This window comes from Peromyscus maniculatus, chromosome 1 (genome assembly GCF_049852395.1).
Source record: "Peromyscus maniculatus bairdii isolate BWxNUB_F1_BW_parent chromosome 1, HU_Pman_BW_mat_3.1, whole genome shotgun sequence".
NCBI lineage: Eukaryota > Metazoa > Chordata > Mammalia > Rodentia > Cricetidae > Peromyscus > Peromyscus maniculatus.
In genome coordinates this window covers 93,309,068-93,323,928 of record NC_134852.1, presented here as the reverse complement: position 1 = coordinate 93,323,928, position 14,861 = coordinate 93,309,068, and the positions used below count along the sequence as shown (strand labels likewise).

Below are 14,861 nucleotides of genomic sequence, written 5' to 3'. Positions count from 1 at the left end.
TTAGTAACTGTGTGTTTGAGAAGCTGCCAGACTGTTCCAAAGTCCCTGCCTCTTAAATGTGGCTGCACATTGGAATCACCTGGGCTGCTTTTTTTTTTATTTCTATTAATGTGCATCAGTATTTTGCCTACACATATGTCTGTGTGTCGGTGTTGGATCCTGGAGTTACAGACAGTTGTGAACTGTCATTTAGAGGCTGGGAATCAAACCTGAGTCCTCTGGAAGAACAGTCGGTGCTCATAATCACTGAGCCACCTCTCCAGCCCCCCCTAGCACCAGTTGCTAGGTCCCCTCGGAAGTTCTGATGGAGTCCACCTGTTCTGTGGCCTGGGTACAACCCTCTGACACTCTCCAGCTGTTTTCCCCATCCCTGTTCAGCAGCTTCTGGTGTAGGCTTGAGGAACTCAGAGATGTCATTAATCATCCTGAACCTACCCCTCCCAACAAGCCAATCTTTTCAACCCTGTTTGCTTATATTTTCTAATACATTTGTGGTTTTTTGGTTTGGTTTGGGTTTTTGTTTTGTTTTTTTTTTTTTCTGTTTTTTTTTGTTGTTGTTGTTTGTTTGTTTGTTTGTTTTTTTGAGACAGGGTTTCTCTGTGTAGCTTTGCACCTTTCCTGAAACTCACTCTGTAGCCCAGGCTGGCCTTGAACTCACAGAGATCCACCTGCCTCTGCCGCCCAAGTGATGGGATTAACCACCCGGCTATATTTGTGTTTTTTAAAAAATAAAAATTAAAAAAAAATTAAAGCAAGCATATCCCTAGGTCCTTCTTTCGGAAACTTCCTCCTTATTGGAGATGAGGGGAGCCTGGGAATCTAAAATGTCCACAGGCAGTTGGGCCGTGTTTCACACAGGCAAATTTGAAGGACTGTCTTGGGTTGTTCTCCAAGTGTGAGCCGGGACAAGCACTGGCAGCACTACCTGAAACCTGTAAGAAATGTCGACTGTAACTCAGCTAACTCAGACCCCAGATCTTAATAAATCTGCAGAGACAACAGGCAAACTAGCTGACACGTAAGTAATTAAACTACCAGCCTCCGGTCTCCGGGCTTGAGTGTGCTGCAGATCTGAAAGTCACACTGCAGCACAGGCCCTGTTCCCGGCTTCTGATGTAGTAGATCTGAGGTGGGGCCCCAGACTCCACGTGTGTGACAATTCCTCGGGTGACGCTGACATGCTAAGTCTTGGGACCACACTTCAGGAATCCCTAGTCCCAAGTCTAGACCACATGTTCTCAAACTCGGCACTATTGGTGTTTCAGGTCATGTCATCCTGTCTGTGGGAACTGTCCTATGCACTGTAGCGTTCAGATGCTTCCCCGACCTCTACCCACTAGATGCCAGGAGTTCCCTACAACATTGTAACTACTAAAATGCCCCCATCCATTGTCAACTCTTCCCTGATGGGGTGGTGACAAAGAAGCTCCCAGCTGAGAGCTATTGGTCTACCAGAGGTGTCCGACCTGTTGACATCATGACACGATGTTGTCATCTATCAATGTGTTGAGCCCCATTCATATAGGCATCCTGGGGTGTGTGGAGGGGCATCAGGTAAGACAGGCATGACATGGAGGGGCTATGACAGCCATCCCCTTCAAAGGGACAGTGTAGCGGGTGTGTGGCTCAGGCAGCCTCCCTCTGCCTGTCCTCACCCCACACAGATCATGAGACATCTACGGAGGAACTTGGGACCCATGGGAGCAACCCTGTAGACATAGATCTCTCCATGACGGGAAATGTCACCGGCCCAGTAGGTGACAGTGGCGACAGGAGGGGAAGAGTGTGTCATGCGTTTCTGGACACCAGCTGTGTCATCCCGAGCGGTCCCTTGATCCCCATCGTCTTCCACCCCTCACCCACAACGTCTTCCGAGAGCTGTCCATTAAGCCAGGTTTGCCAAGCATCTTTAAAAGCAGCTACAGAGAAACTTCGGAGGAAGGATTCCTACGGGTCACCCGATGCTTTTACAATAGATCCGTGTCGTTGCTAAGTTTTGTTTTGGTTCTGTATTGGTACACAGTCATTGTACATGGTGGCACGTTTCATAAAGACGTTTTCAACTGTGTATCACGTACTTGGACTGTACTCACCCTCTGCACCCCCTCCTCCCTTCTCACTAGGGCCTTTCCCCAATCTCACTTCTGTTTTCTTAGGTGTATGTATAATATCCTTTGGTATATCTAACATCTATCTTCATGTTTATGTATGTGAAGTGTGTATGGGGGGGGGCGCGTTATGTATCTATGTAAAATCTAGGAGGCACAAATGAGAGAAAACATGCAAAATCCACCTTCCTGAGTCTAAGTGATGAGTTTTCATTAGTCATAATAATGGTGCTTTGTCTTTATGGAGGGGCAAGAATACCGAGGTCAAGAAAAAAATGTTTTACAAAGAAATAGTGTGGCTTTCCAAGCAAGGCTGTTAGCAGTTCAGATTGTTAGGGAGGGGTGCCCTCTGCTGGAATTTGTAGGTTATTGCAACAGGTGCTGTGCGCTATGGTGGAGTCCTCTGGATTTAGGAATGTGATTGGAAAATTGCCCCAGGGCCGCCGCCCATGCTCTGAGGGCAGCTGAAAAGAGGACATGTCCCCAGCATGATCTTGCTCCCTCTTCCAGGAGTTAAGCACCTTAAACAACACTTTAATCCAGGGCTCCAGCCACCACACTGTTTGACATTTGCCTTGCAGAACAAAAGTAGACTCCACGACGGGAGAAATACATTTGTCAGGAGCCTATCCTTCTTCCTGATCCTGGTCCCCAGCACACCTCGGTATGAGACTTCATACATCAACTCTGGGGTCCCCATCTCCTTAGCCGTGACATGGCTTCAGGTTACATGTTGGGGTGTTCTGGGGAACTGAAGGACAAGAAGAGGGTGTGGAGGGTAGCTGCTATCCAAGAATTCCCTCTACTTCCCTCAGATGGGGTTCATTCTGTTTCCACCTGACTGGGGCTTTATTGGGAGTCTGGGATTTTCTACTTGGGTTTGGGGGGGGGGTAATTGAGTTTGTTTGTTTGTTTGTTTGTTTAATTGGGGTTTTGTTTTCCTTTGAGGTTATTGTTGTGGAGACAGGTTTTCTTGTAGCTCAGCTTGTCCTTCAACTCTTGATCCTCTTGCCTCCCCCGCAAGTGCTGGACTTAGAGGTGTGTGCATTATGCTCTCCAAGGTTGGTTCTTTTAGGTGCTGCTGATGTCGTCTGTTTGTTTTCCACATCTGTTGTGAGAATTCCTTCTCTATGGACATAGAGTATCTCCTCCTCTAGCATCTTCTCTAGCACCTCCCCAGCACCTTTTCTAGCATCTCCCCAGCACCTTCTCTAGCATCTCCCCAGCAACTTCTCTATCACCTCCCCAGCACCTTCTCTAGCATCTCCCCAGCACCTTCTCTAGCATCTCCCCAGCACCTTCTTTGGCATCTCCCCAGCACCTTCTCTAGCATCTCCCCAGCACCTTCTCTAGCACCTCCCCAGCACCTTCTCTAGCATCTCCCCAGCACCTTCTCTAGCATCTCCCTAGCACCTTCTCTAGCATCTCCTCTAGCACCTCCTCAACACCTCCTCTAGAACCTCCTAGGGCCTGGAGACTCAGAGCTGCATGCAATTAGGGCAAATCTGAATCAAATGGCTAGGAAGAGTGGCCGGGATCTCAGTAAGGACCAGCGACCCTCCCCCACTCTCCCCTGTCACAGTCACCAGGCTAGATCTTCAGGGCCTCCTTCAAGCAGGCACAACAGATTTGGTGACTATGGCAGCTGTTTTGCTCAAAGGACTACTTTCCGGCATACATAACTGCACACATGTATGGTCTAATGCATACTAATTCAGTGCAGGTATATGGCATGCAATGACCTAACCAAGCAGTTTCCCTCCTCAGACATCCATTATTCTTGTGCTAGTGTAATAATTCTAGTTATTTTGTAATGTACCATAGATTATTCTAGATAGCAGTTACTCTAACCCCTACCTAACTCTACCTCCTACCTTCCCATCTCCTCTCCTACCTGGCTTTACTCATAGATGCTTTTCAATTTATGATGAGGCCATCTTCTTCTAAACCTGCTAACCTACTGAACAGCGCAAGTGGCCTGTCCAACCTTAGCCATGCTCAGAACAGCTGCATTAGCCTAGCGGGACATCATCATCTGATGTGCCTTTCCATTCTAGTGTTGCCTGTCTCATTGTGTGGGTACACTTTTGCACCATCATAAAGGCCACAGATCACTTACTATTTTGTGTATCGGTACTAAAAAAGAGACTTTTCTCTCCAAAACCATTCAGAAGATGATATCTAAAGTCCCTTGTTCGCTGATCCCTGCCCTACACTTCCCTCTTTCCTGCTTTTCAAGCTGTGCTATAGAGAACAGTGAGGACAAGGGTGACGTAGTTTTCCAGGGATCCGCATCTAGTTGCTCGGTGTACGTGATGACACTGGCCCCCTCCAAAGTCCATTTCCTAACAAGCTCACTAACTTGTTATAGACCCCAGGGTTGCTCAGGGTGGTTCAATCCAATGCAACCTTACTGGGGCTGGTCAGTAAGACTTGTGATTATACACTGTCTAGGGAGGCTGGCACAACTCATTGTAAAACATTTCTAAAGTGTCACATGTAAAATGTAAACCCCCAGGATGGGGAGGAGGCTCATTGGATATTCACATTTACAATATAAAACCCCAGGAATAGGGTGATGACTTGGAGGATAAAGTCCTGGCCATACAAGCATGAAAACGAGTTCAAATCCCAGCACCTACGGGAAGGTGTGAGGGCACACCTGTAATGCTAGTACTAAAGAATTGGAGACTGGAAGCCCCTTGCTCCTTGGGGCAAGCTAGATAGATAGGCTAGCCTGATCAGGGAGCTCCAGTTTCAGTGAGAGATGACCTGAGTAAATGTGTGTGTGGTGGGGGGTGAGTTAAATTCTCAGTTCCCACCAGGTGGCAGGAGAGAACAACTCCCCAGAGTTTTCCTCTGACCTCTGTGTGTGTGGAATGTGAGCAATGTGAGCATGCAAAAGCGTGTGCACGCAAACACACACATTTAAACCTTTGACTGCATGCTACTCAATGGTAGAGTACTTGCCTAGCACACATGAAGTACTGAGCTCAATTCCAGCACCAGAAGAAGTAAGAGGGCTGACATGGTGGCCCCTGAATTCCAGACACTGTCAAGCTGGGTTTACACTCTGTGAGTGACAGTAGCTTGTGTGTTCTTCATCTGTGGATTTGCACACCACATGCATATACACGTGCTCAAAATGGTGTTAAATCTTCCACTGGAGATACCACCTATTTTCTTCCTTGATGTTAAAACCTGAGGATTGAGGTCCACTGGGTTTGTCAAACAGATAAAAATTTAAATTCTCACTAGGTCTAGTGGAACTCTTCGGATCAACAGTAGCTGCTGGGGAAATCCACTCTTCATATACTTGAGAGGTCCCAGGCTCAGAGCTAACACCACTGTTTCATGATTAATTATAAACTATCAAATTATTCCTTTGGTTTTTGGAAAGCACCAAATAATTTGCAGGGTACTTTACACGAGCCCACCCCACCCCACCCCACCCCACCCCACCCCCCGAGGGCAAGTACCTCAAGCAACAGCAAAGCCAAGACTGTAAACCCAGGCAAAAGCCGGTGGCTAAGGAGGTCATAGGCCCTAGCTGGGAACTCATTATTGCTGTTTAGCTAAATTGACACAGTCAAAAACTGCTGTCTAAATATCAATGTTTATACTCATGGACAAACATGACTCACACTCTCAATCAGAGAAGCTTGTCTCTGCACTGACTGCAGAGACTCACAGCTGCTCGAGATGCTCAGAATACATATGCTGGCTGAGTGCTCAGCCCTAAGCAGGACATTTAAACAACCCCCTCTAATGGGCAGGGAACACTGCAGAAGAGGGATGGGAGCCCGGAGACAGGGAGCAGAGCTGCAAACTGCTATTTTCAGGGCATGGCACAGCCATTGCAAACATCTGTGGCAGCTGTGGATGCTCGCTCTGGGTCAGCACAAGACCGGGGCCCTAGCCTTCCTTGACGAATTACTGGCAACTGATGGATTCTGGGGGTCCAGGGGGGACAGTCATTGCCTTCAGTTAACTGCGTACCAAACAGTGGCCCATTCAGCTCCAAAGGGAAGTTCCAAACCCATGGCCACACAGAAGGGCCTGATTAAAAACCAGTGTGTCACAAAATGAAAAGGCATGGATGTGAGATGGGAACCTGTGGGGCAGAGGGAGTGGAAGGACCGGAGAGAGAATAAGGGAAGGTGTAGAGAACGAGTAAACAGAACCACCAAACACATATGTGAAATCGTCGAAGAACAAATTTAACTTTCTAAATTAACTTCCTCCTAGAACTTCCTCTTGGGTTATCAATTTGCTACACAAGGCCAAGATTATTTCCAGCTGCGTACCTCAATGTAATCTCCGTGCAGTTCTCTGGCTGTGATTAGTGAGTTTGGGCACAGTGCATTATATATCAGAGTTGGAAAACCCACTGTCCGTCAGTGTTATGTGACGTTCTCCTGGAGATGTGAAAAAACACCTGCTCACCCAGAATAGGGCACCAACTACAGACCAAGTCCAGTCGGATGGACCAATGAGCTTATTAGGCTTACTTGGAGGTGACCCCCAAACAACCATATCACTAAAAAGCTTTACCCAGCATGGATAACTTCCCCATAGCTGCAGAAATGGCATCTCCCCACCCCTCTCAGTCAACCTTCCACATTCCATATATTCTAGGTCCTTCTGAGACCACATGCAGCTAGGGCAGAATTACGTATAACAGGCAGGGACATGAAGACAGGGTGGCTGGGATCCTCGGTGAGGGTTTAATGACCCCCCCTCCTTCTAAGCAGGGACAGTAACAGGCCAATCTTGAGGGTCACTTCTGAGTGGTCAGAGCTGCCCTGATGGTGGAGGAGAGTTGCCCTACAATGATGGAGACATCCTAGCTCTTCAGGCAGGGGTAGAGTAGGAAGAAGTGGGGATGGGGAGAGTCACCTCATCTGTCCACTCAACAGAAGTGATGGAAATTTCCTTAGGCATAATTGACATTGGCTCCACTATGTCAATGGGTCACCAGGGTTGACTTCTCCAGTAATGGTAAGGCGCCTGGAGCTCCTGCCTTCTGGTTACACATTGGTGGTGGGTCCAGGTGCTTCACACAGAGGGGCAGGACTGACAGCATCCCCCTGGGGCATTATTACCGTCTTGTCAGAAGTGCCTAATCAGACAGGGCATGGGGGCCCCCACTGTAGGGACCCATATAGACGCATAGATAGTAAAAATGATATTACTCATCCCTGCTGCTACCCACAAACAACCTCACCCCCCTACCCCCCCACCCCCCCACCCCCCAACCTCACCCCCCCACCCCACCCCCCCATCCCGGGGCTTATGCTTGAAAACCAAGTATTGGCAAGGATCTTTTCTCCCCACTCCTTTCGTGTAGCATCCTCCAGGGATCAATGGTGAATAGGCTGCAGCCGGCTCCAGGCAAAAGTCCTCTCGGCTGAGGATCTCTCTCAGAAGAGACTGAGGGCAGATGCCACCAGCACCAGAGTTTCTGGACCTTCGTAGGCCGTGCACTTGGAGCAAGGCTGAGCATCATGGCTGGAGGCATTAGCCAGGGTTCTCTAGAGAACAGAACTGAGAGAATGACTCTATAGAGGTGTACAGAAGGGACTCATTAGTGACTTGCAGGCTGTAGTCTGGCTAGTCTAATAATGGCTGTCTGTTTACCAACTGAAGGATCAAGAAACCTAGCGGTTGTTCACCCGGTGAAGCTGGGCGTCTCAGCTGGTCTTCGGTTCTTGCTGGAATCCAGTAGGCTCTCGTGCCAGTGAAGGAACGGACTTGCTAGTGAGAATGAGAACAAGGAGACAAAGAGGGCAGGCTTCCTTCTTCCGCGTCCTTCATTACAGGCTGCCAGCAGAAGATGTGACCCTGATTAAAGGTGCATCTTCCCAATTCAAGTGATTTAATTAAGAAAAATCCCTCACAGGGGCACCCAATCACTTGGATTTTAGTTAATTCCAGATGTAGTCAAGTTGGCAGCATAGCCCCAGCACTCCATTGTGGGTTGGGAGAAGTAGAAACTAATAATTCCTTCTACATTTTGCATGTGATATTTGATGTTGGGAGAGGGTTTGGACACCTGTCAATGCCACTGTCCTGGTCCCAGCACTCACAGGAAGCTGCCCCCAGACTCAGCCAGCTGGCCCCTCACCTCCTCCTCCATCCCTTCTGCACTGCACTGACCCCTCCCTGCACTAGCACTCTGGAAGTCTGTGTCAGTACTCAGCCACAAGCCAGGTCTGGTTCCGGAGGCTGCCACCTGTGAAGCCAACGTGTGTTTCCATGGAAGGGCACACAGCCACGTGCAGCTAGCGGCGGTGGGAGCGGGCTGGGTTTGCAGCTCCGGCATATAACACAGACTCAGGGTGAGAGGGGATTTGGCGTGGTTCTGGCAGAGCAGGAATTTCTGGCCTCTGCAGGCAGGATCTGAGCTGCTGCTAGCAGGCCAGAGTAATTAACCTAGCCCGCGTGGACAGGTGGGCTCTTAAAGGGCCATTAGGGCCATAGTGATGGCCTAGTCCCACGTTGGGCGCCAGATATAACAATAAATCCACAGGAGTCTGCTTAAGGAGTATTGGGGAATTTATTAGGATATAAATTGGGGAGAACAACTCACTAAACAGGGTAAGGGAAATCGATGCAGGGTCCTGGAAGGGTGATGGCTGGTCCCAAGCTGCTTCTGCCGCCTGAGCCAATCCACACCATTCAAGCCCATGAGGGAGAGAGAGAAGAGCTCGGCGTATGTGCCCCTCAGGTCTTAAGCTAGCTCTGAGGCCACACACTAGGGGCTAGCACCTCAAGGTCATAGATGGAACAGGTAGCCACTACAGTAGTGTCTGGGGGCCCGGGGATAGGGGTATGCAGGGATCCTAAAGTAGCCTAAATTCAGCCAATTAGGGTCCCTCTAAGAGAGCTCCGAACTACAGCAGCCTCAGGTGAGAGCCCAGTGGGAAGTCAATTCCTTTCAGAAATGGGCTGCCATGCAGATTTCAGGTCACATCTATCTATCTACTCAGGCCATGTGCCTTCAAGGCTCCAAAACTGTCCATAGTTAATATCAGCACTGTCTGAGCTGCCTCTGCTGCCTCGACTCCTTAAAGGAGACCCTCCCACCCTGGCTTTGGAGCTGGTGCAGGGGATGCTGGGATAGTCTGTTTCTCTTTCTATGCTATTATCCATCCCAGGTTTTTTGTTTGTTTGATGTTTTAATTTTACAAAATATTGCCAGGTGGTGGTGGCACACACCTTTAATCCCAGCACTCGGGAAGCAGAGGCAGGCAGATCTCTGTGAGCTGGAGGCCAGCCTGGTCTACAAGCAAGATCCAGGACAGGCTCCAAAGCTACACAGAGAAAACTTGCCTTGAAAAAAAATCTGTGGTTTGGAATGCTAGGGTTGCTTTTATGATCACTAGCATTTCTGATTTCCATTGCGTCCCCGACTCCACTCCTGTTCTTTAGAAACAGCCATTCTCAGCTATTTAAAAAATATATAACTTATCTCCAGCGCCTGGAGAGATGGCTCAGTGGTTAAGAGCACTGGAAGGTCTTCCTCAGGACCCAAGTTTGATTCCCAGCACCTACAGGGCAGCTCATAACTGTCTGTAACTCCAGTTCCAGGGGGATCCAGCACCCTCTTCTGACCTCTACAGACACCAGGCACATACAAGGTACACATACATGCATGTAGGCAAGACACTCATATATGTGAAAAATAAAGTAAATCTTTTTTAAAAATAAGTAATTTCTTTTCTAAAAGAGTTATTCATGTGTGGGTGTGTGCTGCGTGTGTACAGGTACCTGAAGAGACCTGCAGAGGCCAGAAGAGCCTTTGAGTTCCCCTGGAACTTGAGTTACAGGTACCTGTTAGCCACCTGACGAGGGTGCTGGGAACCAAACCCCGGGCCTCTCCAACAGCAGCAAATGCTCTTAACACTGAGCTATCTCTCCAGTCCTCAATTCTTTTCTTATTGTTATTGATGAACTATGTATATATTTGTCTCTATTCTACACACATACACACAGTAGAAAGCAACTTCATATGTAAGATAAAATAGCACATGCCTGTAATTCCAGCATTCAGGAAACAGAGGCAGAAGGATTACACATTCAAGGCCAACCTGGGCTACTCAGTGAGACCTAGGAAAGGCCTGGGGTGGAGGTGATAGAGAGATCAAGCTAATTAATACATTCATAACCTCAGATGATTCTTGTCTGTAGTAGCAGTATTTGAAATTCCTTCAGCAATTCCGAAATACACAGTGCACTTTCAACTGTGTCCACCAAACTGAGCAGTAGTTGGAGTTCGCCTCAAATCCTGTCTGAGATTCGGTAGTCTTTGGCCAGCATCTCCCTAGGCCCTGTAACTGCCCTTCAGTTTCTAGGAGCTTTATTGTTTTAGTTCCAACAGGCAAATAAGGCCGTGTATATCTGTCTTCGTATGCCTGACGTAGCTCACTAAGCAGAGTATATTCTAATTCCATCTCCACTGTCATGAATGGCAGAATAGAATTTCTTTCCTTTGAAAGGCTGAATGGTATTCCATTGTGTGTATATTACACATTCTCTTTAGTTACTCATCTGTGATGGGTACAGGTTGATACCATAATGTGGCTGTTGTGAATAACACTGCAATCGTCATGAGGTGTCGATATCCTTTTGACACTGAGTCTAACCTTTTGGAGAAATACTCTGAAGTGGGATTGCTGTGTTATATGGCAATTCTATTTTAGTGTTTATGAACTCCATACTTTTCTCATGCCTTAATGACTTTATATTCCCACCAACAATATACAAATGTTTTCTTTTCTCCACATTCTCACCAATATCTGTTACCTTTCACCTTATGATGATAGTTGTTCTGGAAGGCATGGAAGTTGTTCTGGAAGATATCTCATGGAGTCCTCTTCGCCGCCAGACTTCCACTGTCACGGGTTGCAGGCACGCTCCCGGCAAGGACCTGTTCCAGTCAGCGCTGCCCTACCTGTCAGTGCCCCTACCTGGCTGAAGCTGACATCTGATGACATGAAGGAACAGATTTACACACTAGCCAAGAAAGGACTGACTTCCTCCCAAAAAGGTGTGATCCTGAGGGACTCACATGGTGTGGCACAGGTCCATTTTGTGACTGGTAATAAAATTTCAAGAATCCTTAAATCCAAAGGCCTTCCCCCTGATCTCCCTGAGGATCTCTACAATTTGATTAAGAAAGTAGTTGCTGTCTGCAAACATTCTGAGAAAAACAGAAAGGATAAAGATGATAAATTCCATCTCATTCTGGTAGCAGAATTCACCTGTTGGCTCCTTATTATAAGTCTAGGTGGATCCCTCCCAATTGGAACTATGAGTCGTCCACAGCCTCTGCTCTAGTGGCATAAGTCCTCTTTTGTATGTGAGTAAAAAATAATATTAAACCAAGTGTGGTTGGTAGCACATGCCTATAATCCCAGCACTAGGAAGGCAAAGCAGAACAATTACTATAAATTTTGGGACAGCCAAGGCTACAAAGTAATATGCTATCTCAAAAAAAGTTATTATTATTTAAATTAGATAAGATTAAATTAAATTAGGAAGTCCTTTGCAAAACTCAGAAAGTGGCCTCAAAATGTTAAAGGAGACAATGCCTAATAAAAGTATGGCCACCATGAATCTTCATGCAACAAATGAAATTTACAAAGTAAGACTGCAGGAAATTATCAGCAACCCACAAAAAACACAGAAGCAGGAGGAGGCAGGATTTCATCTCTCTCAGCACATGACCAGTCAGCAAGCAGGACCTGAGCAGGCCCATGTAGGCTCTGCATTTTATAAGCAATAAGGTTGAATTCAACATCCTCACTGAACACTGTCCTTTCATGTACTGATAGAACATTTATAAAAAATCAGCCTTTTCTAAGGCCCCAAATAAAACCTGTACACATTCAAAAGAAGTATGAGAAGGCCACACCCAGTGTGTCTCAGAGTAAAGGTGCTGTAGTAGGTAAAGGGATGCAGTCAAGGTGGAAACTGGGATCCCAAACATCACACGTGCCGCTGACGGGATGTGAAATGGCGCCACACTCCGCAGTACAGTGGGCAGTTCTTTAATCAGTCAGGCAAACAGCTACTGTGTGCCCAAGTCTTTCACTCCAAGGCACTTAATGAGGAGAGAGGAAAGTTCTTGTCCATATTATCTAAGTGCAAATACACATGCAGGTTTGTCTAGGGTAGCTAAACACTGGTTCTCACCTGCTGTGGTTTGACTATGGCCTATCTCCTTGAACTTGTATAGGAATCCCCAGATCACATGGTAGTAGTATTAAGAGTGTAGAAATTAAATCCGACTATGGAGTTTAGTGTTGGGGAATATGGAAAGTGATCAGGTTTGGATAAAGTCATTAGGGTGGAATGCAAAGACTGAAGCTCAGTGGCGTTATGAGAAGAGGATTTGGTGTCAGCACCAGAGAGGCAGAGACAGGAGGAGACAGCAAGTTCAAGGCTATCCTAGACTCAAGAGTAAGTTTGAGGCTAGTCTTAGCTACAGGGTGAAACCCTATCTAGGAAGGAAGGAAGGAAGGAAGGAAAGGGTGAGGGGGAGGGAGGGAGGGACCGAGGGAGGGAGGCAAGAAGGAAGGAAGGAAGGGAGGATGGAAGGAAGGGTGAGCAAAAGAGATACAGAGACCAGATATGAATACGGATATGTACTTTCTCTATGCCATGGTCTGTTTCAGGGTTCTGCCAACAAGAAGGCCATCATCAAAACTGAGCCAATGTCAGCACCATGACCTTGAGCCTCCAAAACTGCAAACTAAATAAACCCATTTAACTTTATAAAATAACCTGCCTTGGGTATTTCAGTATGGTAATGAAAAATTGATGAATATGCCACCCTAATTCCCTTTAGCACATGAATAGATAAACAAATTGTTGTGTATTTATATAATTGAATGCTACTGAGCAATAAAAAATTAACTGTATGGCATGAATCTTAAAAAGAAACCAGACCATAGAAGTACATTGTATATGGTTCCACTTGTATGAAATGCACCATTAAAAAATGCACACTGATTTACTGTGACAGAAAGTGGATCCATGGTTGTCAAGGAGATGATATTATATTATTATACAGAAATATGAAGAAACCTTGGATATGTCCATATGTCCTCTTGGATTGTGTTGATACTTCCATGATTAGATAATTTGTCAAAATGTGGTAAATTACATGCCTTAAATCCAGATAAGTTTATTGGCTAACTATTAAGCCTCAGTTGTTTCAAACCCAACCCAGTGAAAACTACATGGGACTTACATGGAGAAACTCCCCAAAGCATATTTTTTTACTCTTTAGAAACACATAAAATAAATATAGTCCAATAGAAAGACAGTTTACAATTGATATGGACACAGTATTTCAAAAATTGGGTGCAATAAAAATACTATGAAATATTCAGGGGGTAATGGCACACGCCTTTAATCCCAGCACTTGGGAGGCAGAGGCAAGGTCTCTGAGTTTGAGGCCAGCTTGGTCTACAGGGCCAGTTCCAGGACAGCCAAGGCTATACAAAGAAACCCTGTCTCAAAATGTGTGTGTGTGTGTGTGTGTGTGTGTGTGTGTGTGTTACTGATTTACTTTCTTAAATGAGGTTGAAAAGTGATTCCAAAATTACTGTATAACAATGAAAACATCCATGATGACCAGAAACAGAAGAGCACCATCTGTCCAGGAACAGACCAACAGTGAAGCAGTCAAGCACACAGGTAAACCCAAGAGGAGACGGAACCTGACATAGGTAAAGAGATGATAGACCAGAAGGAAGAGCCAGCTGGATCATGAAGACTGGCCAACAGGCTGACTGCGGGCTACTTGGCTTTACCAGTAGAATTGGTGAATTGGACACTGCAGGGGGCAAGGGACCATTTCCAAGGACCAAGCGGAAAGCTGGTGCTGCTGCTTGCTGGCAAATGGCTTCAGTTCCTTCCTAACTATTGGTAGGCTAGGCTGTTATCTCTCACTCCATCAAGACACTCCTAAAGGAATAAAAATATTTTCTTATAAAAATTAAACCATCAAAGGACTATGGGAAAGCATGGATGAATATTTTCATATTTACGGAGTGAAAAAAAAAAGTAAATTAAGAATGAAAATTCAAATGTGTAATGGGAAAGACTGCTCAGTTTTAGAATTTAAAAAGTTTGGTTGGGGCCAGCAAGATGGGTTCGCCAGAATGAGAGCTCACTGGCAAGACTGATGACCTGAACCCCACATGGTGGAAAGAGACAGGTGACTAGGGCAAATTGTCCTCTGACCTCTGCATGTGCTGTGGCACATGTGTTCCCCAACACACACATACACACATACACACACACACACACACACACACACACACACACACACACACTAAACAAATACATACATACATATTAAAATGTCAAATATATATAAACTACAAATACATGCAAAATGTATATAAGCAAGAAAAGACTAATTTCCTCAGTTTCTTAAAAGAAAATTCTGTATACTTCAGTAAGATAAAGCTAAATAAGTGAGCAAACCCAAGAATGATGCTCCTCAAGCCTGTGAAAAGGCAGCCGAATCTTATCAGGATAAATGTGAATTGGAGCGTGATTTTAATGGCTGACAACAACCCCAAGTATTCACGTCCTCCGACAGCTCTTGCAGACTGGAAATTCAGAAGTTGCTACACTGGGCCGTTCTGGGCTGGGGTCCATCAAGAGGCCGCAGCCCTTTTGACAGGGAACACCACCATTGAAAAGCCAAGCTTTGCATAGGTCAGTTCCCTA

The 14,861-nt window shown here is 46.3% G+C and overlaps 1 pseudogene; it reads left to right on the top strand.

Annotated features, from left to right (window-relative positions):
• Window positions 1-10,950: 10,950 nt before the first annotated feature.
• LOC107402206 (small ribosomal subunit protein uS15 pseudogene) lies at window positions 10,951-11,458 on the top strand (annotated as a pseudogene).
• Window positions 11,459-14,861: the final 3,403 nt, after the last annotated feature.